This window comes from Oncorhynchus kisutch, linkage group LG15, assembly GCF_002021735.2.
Source record: "Oncorhynchus kisutch isolate 150728-3 linkage group LG15, Okis_V2, whole genome shotgun sequence".
In the NCBI taxonomy this organism is placed as follows: domain Eukaryota; kingdom Metazoa; phylum Chordata; class Actinopteri; order Salmoniformes; family Salmonidae; genus Oncorhynchus; species Oncorhynchus kisutch.
The window spans coordinates 88,248,255-88,257,122 of record NC_034188.2 but is presented as its reverse complement, the minus strand read 5'-3'; the positions used below and the strand labels follow the sequence as shown (position 1 = coordinate 88,257,122).

At 43.9% G+C, this 8,868-nt stretch overlaps 1 pseudogene; it reads left to right on the top strand.

The window, feature by feature from the left end:
• Window positions 1-2,854: 2,854 nt before the first annotated feature.
• The window catches only part of LOC109904934 (protein phosphatase 1D-like), a 21,390-nt pseudogene continuing 15,376 nt past the window's right edge, over window positions 2,855-8,868 (top strand).

The window sequence follows — 8,868 nt, the reverse complement described above, 5'->3', positions numbered from 1 at the left end:
ACTACAAAGGGAAGCACAGCAGCAAGCTGCCCAGTGACACAAGCCTACCAGGAAAGCTAAATGACTTCTTTGCTCGCTTCGAGAGCAAGTAACACTGATACATGCATGCCAGCATCAGCTGTTCCAGACGACTGTGTGATCACACTCTCCAAAGCCGATGTGAGTAAGACCTTTAAACAGGTCAACATTCACAAGGCCGCAGGGCCAGACAGATTACAAGGACATGTACTCCGAGCATGCGCTGACCAACTGGCAAGTCTCCTCACTGACATTTTCAACCTGTCCCTGACTGAGTCTGTAATACCAACATGTTTCAAGCAGACCACCATAGTCCCTGTGCCCAAAAAGACTAAGGTAACCTGCGTAAAGGACTTCCGACCCATAGCACTCAAGTCTTTAGCCATGAAGTGCTTTGAAAGGCTGGTCATGGCTCACATCAACACCATTATCCCAGAAACCCAAGACCCACTCCAACTTGCATACCGCCCCAACAGATCCACAGATGATGCAATCTCTATTGCACTCCACACTGCCCTTTCCCACCTGGACAAGAGGCAATGGTAGACTGGCAGCCGGGAGCAACAGGACAGTTCCCGGTGGCCTGAGGGTCGTTTTGGCCTGCCCCGAATAGTCAACTTGACCAGCGATAATATAGCAAGCAGGAATGAGTTGACGGAGAATCCACGTATCAGGCGCGACTCTCACTCTCTTGCTACACACTGACACACACACACACACACACACAGTGACACCCAGCATGGCTAGCTAAGTAGCCTAGCGAATAATAGTGACACACGGCCGGTAGGCTAAACAGTTTGCACAGTCTTGCGTCTTCGTGGAGGAATTATATAATAGCAATGAGTGCAACATAGCGATCATAATATGACTTTGAAGGCAATATGTTTCAACTAGTAAAACATAGTAAAAAAATTGTAAACCTAGACTATGGACTTGCTGGCATTCGGTCATGAGTCATGCCACATACACTAGGGAAAGTGCACATCCACTGTACAGAGAAACAGGCTACAGTAACCTAACTATAATGCATGCATGAACATAACACAGTAAGTAGCCTGTGTGACACATCACGGGAAATGACAAAGATCATTAGTACCAGCACTACTACAATAACATCCAGCTCGGGGGAAAAAACATCACGATTTATGGACACCAGTGAGTAAACATTGTAATCTACATTATTTTTTATTTTTTTTGTAGAGGAGTTATTTTTCGACTTTTGTACTATGCTTACATTGTTGTAGCTTAAGTTCAAGTTCAGTGGATGTGTGTGTAACGGATGTGAAACGGCTAGCTTAGTTAGCTGTGGTGCGCGCTAAATAGCGTTTCAATCAGTGACATCACTTGCTCTGAGACCTTGAAGTAGTGGTTCCTCTTGCTCTGCAAGGGCCGCGATGGGTAACGATGCTTCGTGGGTGACTGTTGTACGGGCTCAAGTCTTTAGCCATGAAGTGCTTTGAAAGGCTGGTCATGGCTCACATCAACACCATTATCCCAGAAACCCAAGACCCACTCCAACTTGCATACCGCCCCAACAGATCCACAGATGATGCAATCTCTATTGCACTCCACACTGCCCTTGACCGCGGATTTTGTGGAGCGATGGGTAACGATGCTTCGTGGGTGACTGTTGTACGGGCGAGGGGACGGTCTAAAGTTATACTGTTATATGTTTGAAGATGTATTTATATTTTTGATGCATGGATATAAAGATAATCATTTGAACATTTGAGATAACTCTGTATATCTCATTCTCTTAAAAAAAAAAGTGTAGTCTAATAGTTTTGTGTGTCTAGCCTTGTGCATTTGTATGTGCTATGATTGGTCTATTCCTAGTGAGTTTATGAGGGTGCACCCATAGCCATACATTACCTTGAAAACTCAGTGTTCAGATAGGCTACTTGTTGGTCAGCCCCAAATGTTTGTATTTTGTAATGTGGATAACTTTCTTCCCAGATGAACATAGTGGCCAAATGTATAACTCGTTTTGTACCCGTTACATCAACAAATAGGGTTGGACTACAACATTTGCGTTCAGGTGGTTTGCGTGAACAGGGTGGCCTGGGACGGAGTTAAACTCCCAGCCTGAATTATTGTTTCAGTCCGCCCCTGACAAGAGGAACACCTATTTGAGAATGCTGTTCATTGACTACAGCTCAGTGTTCAACACCATTGAGCCCTACAAGGTCCTCACTAAGCTCAGGACCCTGGGACTAAACACCTCCCTCTGCTACTAAACCCTGGACTTCCTGACGGGCCGCCCCCCAGGTGGTAAGGGTAGGCAACACCACACCCTCAACACGGGGGCCCCTCAGGGGCGTGCTTAGTCCCCTCCTGGACTCCTTGCTCACCCACAACTGCGTGGCCATATTCACCCTGTTCAATGTAACAGCGATAGGTTTAGGTTACTGTCATTCATATTCACCCTGTTCAATGTAACAGCGATAGGTTTAGGCTACTGCATGATACTAAAATGTTCCCTATCCCCATCATGAGGTTGCTACAACCTAGCCTATGAATGAAAGTTTACAACGTAGGAACAGGTCGAGGGAAATGTGAGTGATCAAGGTGACAGACGGTGACACATTCAATACCACCTTGCACACTCCAAGCTATTGTTACTATGTAGGCCTGTATATATTCCTCGTGGAATTATTTTTCTCTCTGCATTGTTGAGAATGGCCGTAAATAAGCGATCTGATCCACTTTTAGTCGACACCTGTTGTTTATTATGAAGTATGTGACAAATACATTTAGATTTACACATCCAGTAGGTGGCGCACTGGTGCATTTTTCCGGACATTACCCCCAGTTGATACAGCTCTGACGTCAATGCGTTCCTGAGCATGCCTACAAGGCTTGAAAATAAACAAAGACCGAAAGCGGGCGATTGATCATTAAGCTGCCATAAACTTAACTTAAAATACTTTTGAAACCATTTTTAGGTACTACAAACCCCCAGCATCTGAAGAAAGACGTCTCTACAGCCATGGAAAACGCATTGTTGATGCGAGTGAGTGTTTTTTCCGATCAGGGAGGCAGAAAATACATGGAGGATGTTACCGAGGTAGTAATGGAGCCCGAGCCGGGGGAAGACGAACTGAACTCGGACGAACAAGATGAGACCAAAGGGAATAGCTCGACGGCCGACATTGTGCCGGAAAAGCCTGAAAACGAGCATCAAGATCGGACTGCACACAACGATCCTCTATCTGCCTCTGCATCCACTACAGTTACATGGACACAAAATGTACAAAATGGGAACCAACGTTTTGCAGCTGCTGCACTGGCAGGATCGAAAGTGGAGAGTACTCCGGCTGCGACCAAGAGCGATAACCACCCCCAGCGCTCAGTGGCTTTCTTCGCGGTGTTTGATGGCCACGGAGGCCGCGAAGCAGCGCAATTCGCAAGGGACTATTTGTGGGAATTCATCAAGAAACAGCGGGGCTTTTGGTCCAAGGATGACGAAGAAGTGTGTGCAGCTATTCGGAAAGGTTTCGTTGCATGCCACCATGCCATGTGGAAAAAGCTACGTAAGTTAAATAATCATTAATGCGTCTATCTAGCTAGCTTTGTACATTGGGATTTGTGTCTTTTTAATGTTTTCTAAATGCATCTAGTGCAAACGCTAAGAATGAAATGGCCACCACAGGCTGAATGTGTGGTTTGGGTTCTCAGGCTTGGCTGGTAAAATAAATATACCACGGCTTGCCATCTGTCTGTAGAGCAAAGAAAAAGCCATCCCATGATTCTCTAAACCCCTCCAACCTATCAGGTCACACTCAACAGGGCGAGGGGGGTTCCGTGAATTAGTGATGTTAAGTTGAGCTCTTTTTACTGACTCGGATCTTTTCGACTCGTCAAAATCATCATCAAAAGAGAAGTCCAAATCTATCGACTCATTTCGTAATGCCCAGAGCCCTACCGGCGAACGGAAATCTCGAAAGAGTCATGATTCTACAAGCCTCTCTTTCACATTTATTTAACTAGGCCAGTCAGTTAAGAACAAATTCTTATTTACAATGACGGCCTACCGGGGAACAGTGTGTTAACTGCCTTGTTCAGGGGCAGAACGACAGATTTCTACCTTGTCAGCTCTGGGATTCAATCCAGCAACCTTTCGGTCCAACACTCTAACCACTAGGCTACCTGCCACCCCACATGTCCTTCACCATAGGGGTTTGCTTATTGAAGCTGTCGTTTGTGATAGACTTGTACATTGTTTAAACCACACGTTTACACGTGTTGATTACTAGGCATACAAATAAGAATATTTCTTGATACGTTTGAAACGAGCTCTAGTTGTGTCCGCAACCGAACTAGATTGTGAACGACTCTTGAATGTATTGCTTGTCTTCGATGAGCACTGAGCTGCAGTGAGGGTGATGAGCACACACACACTCCACTGAATAGCAGGCTGGTGATTGATTGCTTTTGATTGATTGATTGATTGCTTGCAGATAGTCACTGATTACTTCCAAACCACTCATTGTTGAATTTGTGATTTCCAACTTGTTGTGTAATGTTTATGGCCGATGAGCACGATACGTTTTATCTATAATTTCTCGTCATATGACAAGGATTAAAAAGCACAGTAAATTGTTTGAAGTGATTCATGATGATGACTGCTAGCTTGCTAGCTAAGATTTTGAAAGTATGACGTTGACATGATCAGTCCAATCAAAGCTACAGTAGATATCATGTGATTTGATGTCATTTTACCTGTGGTCAATGACCTGCAGCCTTCTTGGATGAGCACTTCTAATGTAAACTCTATGGCAGCAACCAAGTGGCTTGAATTTTCAAGCTCTACTCTTAGATTTGGCAGTTAGGTAGTGTCCCCATGAGTGACAGAACACTGAGCCAATCACGGGGCAACTAGAGAACATTAACCAACCCCTACGCTCCATATTGTCCGCTGGCTGCCCCACCACCACAGAAAGCACTGAGCTCGGCTGAACCACATCTGCGTTTTGGAGCTGCCTTACTCAAGAAAGCAAAAAAGAGACCATGTTTGTATGGAGGCTTAATTAACTCCATTTAGTATTTTTTTTTAATTTACATTTGTTTTTAAACTGATATGTGACATGTATTAATGCCAAAATAACATGCAAAACAGCTCTGTCCCACCTTCCCTGAGTGACGGGTCGCCACTGATGCTCATGTGGGCATATGACAGCAGACAGTTGGTAGTCGGAGCAGGTGTATGGAGCCGCTGAGTCGGAGGAGTCTGTGTTAATCCTATTAGAAAATAACCTATCCCAGTCCTCTTTAATAAAGTGAACTACTAAGCTCTATGGAATTGTTTTAAGAAGGTCATACCAAGGATAATTTAGCTATTTTATTTTGAATTTTAAGATCCCTTGAAGTATCAAAAAAATGTTTTGATGGACATTACTGGCAGTCCTTACTGCTATTAGCCCATAGAAACACATTGAATAACAGGTAGTCCTTACTGCTATTAGCCCATAGAAACACATTGAATAACAGATAGTCCTTACTGCTATTAGCCCATAGAAACACACCGAGGGGTCATATTACCATTGTTTTGTTATGCTAGTTGGATTTCCCCTGGGGCCTGGACATCGACATTAGTTAAGAGCTAGAAGTTAGTTTGTACCTTTTTTTATGTTGTGATTCTCACTAAATATGTGGTTGTCTTCTCACACTATTAAAACCCCCACAATCAATAAACAGTTTATGAAGCTCTCTCAGCCTGTAGATCAACATATTGCAAACAAATCATTGTGAACTAAAAACTGCATTCCTGCATTGTCATCATCTTCTCTCCTTTTGTGGCACCGATGTGAGTGTTTATGGTGATGTTACGTTTTATACAGGAGCTCTGAGGAATGCGTCAAAACTGTGAAGCAGATCATGCTGCGTTCAAAACAACTGGGAACTCAGGAAAAATACGAGGTCAAATCATGACCTCATGACCTCCGTGATCTTCGAGGTCAGAATGTTGGAGCTCTAGAAAGAGGCCAGAGTTCGGCGAGTTGGAGGTAGATGATCGTTCAAATCCAATTTTCCCAGTTGGAGCTTTTTTATTTATTTTAAATTTCAGTTCCTGTTTGTTTTGAACACACTGAAGTTGGAAAGATTCATTTGATCACGTGCTTTTTCAAACCGTGTGTTGTAATATATGAGATCACACTGATTTTCGTCGTAGTTCCGGTGCTTTCTTCGATTCCAAGCTGATTTCAAACACCGACCTCTACTGGACAACGTACTTTATTTTGTATTTTTTTTATTTGACCTTTTATTTAACTAGACAAGTCAGTTATTAAGAACAAATTCTTATTTTTATTCTTATGTAGTTCAGATTTTTGTACTAAAAGTTTCACTTGACCGGTAGCTTAGTGTAGGGAACTTTGCACCACAAACAGTCAGGGACGTGAGGGTATTTGGTTCAAATAATTCCTTTTTTATTTAGTATAGTATGAAGCTTCTGTCTTAAGCATCCTTAAATAATAACATAGATTATGTTTTAGTTTTTTAAATAGTCACCTTGACGGCATCAAAAGGGGAGGCATGATGTAAGATGTGAGCCTGGTATTCCAACTGATTATAGGTTTCTGATGCCAACCACCTTCTGCTGCGCCACAGAGTTTTGATGAAAACAGTGGAGGAGGAGACAAAAAAAAAAACGTCTATCTGATAATCACACGCTGCTATTTTATTGCTGACCAGCAGATGTCACTGATGTGCATTGCAAACAGGTAATGAACTTTTTTTTTTGGCACAGCTCTAGCAGGCCAAACAAACTTCAAAATGAACGAGTCACTCAGGAAAAACCAATTTTGACTCCTTGAGTCAGTAAAAAGAGAAGTTTATAAAATAACTAATGGTTCACGAACGGCACGTCGCTACCGGGAATGGGATTTTCCCATAGTGCCTTCCTCTGTTTGCTTTCGATACACATGACAATGGTTCAGCTGCGTGTTTGGAAAGAGTTGACTACGTTTGTTTGACCTCGATGACATAACAAATCAGGTTTATTGCTGGAGGAGGCAGGCCAGGCAGCATGTGAGATCTGATATTGTTGGTTGTGGAGGTATAATGATTGTGAGATCTGATATTGTTGGTTGCTGAGGTATAATGATTGTCCCCCCTTCTCTTAACATTTGATGAACAAGTCTCTTGGCCTATCAGCTGTGAGGGCAGTCATATTTAGGGCGGTCATCAGCGATCCGCTCTGGTTCTTTCGACTGCCCTGTCAAGTCACTAGAACACAGTGGATACAAACTGTAATCTAGACCTGGGAAAACTCAAGGATGTGCATTTGTCTTTGAGCCCAGTATTAACACATCTGATTAAACTAAATCAAGTCCTGGATTAGATGAGTCATGTGTTTGTTAGTGCTGAGTGCTGACCTGGAACAAACATGTGCAGTAACTACTTGTTATGCCAATGGATGTGTCACTAATGATACCCTATACCAAGGCTGCTCAACCTTGTTCCTGGAGAGATACACTTCTGTACGTTTTAACTCCAACCCTGTTCCTGAATGAGCTACCCTCCTGTACGTTTTAACTCCAACCCTGTTCCTGGAGAGATACCCTCCTGTAGGTTTTCACTCCAACCCTGTTCCTGGAGAGTTACCCTCCTGTAGGTTTTAACTCCAACCCTGTTCCTGGAGAGATACCCTCCTGTAGGTTTTCACTCCAACCCTGTTCCTGGAGAGATACCCTCCTGTAGGTTTTCACTCCAACCCTGTTCCTGGTGATATACCCTCCTGTAGGTTTTCACTCCAACCCTGTTCCTGGTGATATACCCTCCTGTAGGTTTTCACTCCAACCCTGTTCCTGGTGATATACCCTCCTGTAGGTTTTCACTCCAACCCTGTTCCTGGATGAGAGACACCCTCCTGTAGGTTTTAACTCCAACCCTGTTCCTGGATGAGATACCCTCCTGTAGGTTTTAACTCCAACCCTTCCTTACTGGTTTCCTCCCCCGTGTCAAACACTAGGATTCATTATTAAGGTGACAAGGTGACATCACCTTGACTCTCATTTTAAAAACACCAATCAATGTTAACCAGATATTCTTTTACCTCATTTAAATAAGTTCTGCCTTCTAACCAACATCGGAGAAGGGTTTGCAGAGGGGTGTGGTTTATATAGCTAGATGGCTACTTTACTGGTGCCAACATTTGACTGTAGGGTGTCGGCAAATATAATTAAAAGTTTACCCTATTCATCTATGGCAAAGATTCTTATGTGTTTCCCCTTTCAACTGTGTCTGGTATGAGCTACTCGCTGGCTAGCTAGGTCTTCATCTGTGTCTGGTATGAGCTACTCGCTGGCTAGCTAGGTCTTCATCTGTGTCTGGTATGAGCTACTCACTGGCTAGCTAGGTCTTCATCTGTGTCTGGTATGAGCTACTCGCTGGCTAGCTAGGTCTTCATCTGTGTCTGGTATGAGCTACTCACTGGCTAGCTAGGTCTTCATCTGTGTCTGGTATGAGCTACTCGCTGGCTAGCTAGGTCTTCATCTGTGTCTGGTATGAGCTACTCGCTGGCTAGCTAGGTCTTCATCTGTGTCTGGTATGAGCTACTCGCTGGCTAGCTAGGTCTTCATCTGTGTCTGGTATGAGCTACTTGCTGGCTAGCTAGGTCTTCATCTGTGTCTGGTATGAGCTACTTGCTGGCTGGCTAGGTCTTCATCTGTGTCTGGTATGAGCTACTCGCTGGCTAGCTAGGTCTTCATCTGTGTCTGGTATGAGCTACTTGCTGGCTAGCTAGGTCTTCATCTGTGTCTGGTATGAGCTACTTGCTGGCTGGCTAGGTCTTCATCTGTGTCTGGTATGAGCTACTCGCTGGCTAGCTAGGTCTTCATCTGTGTCTGG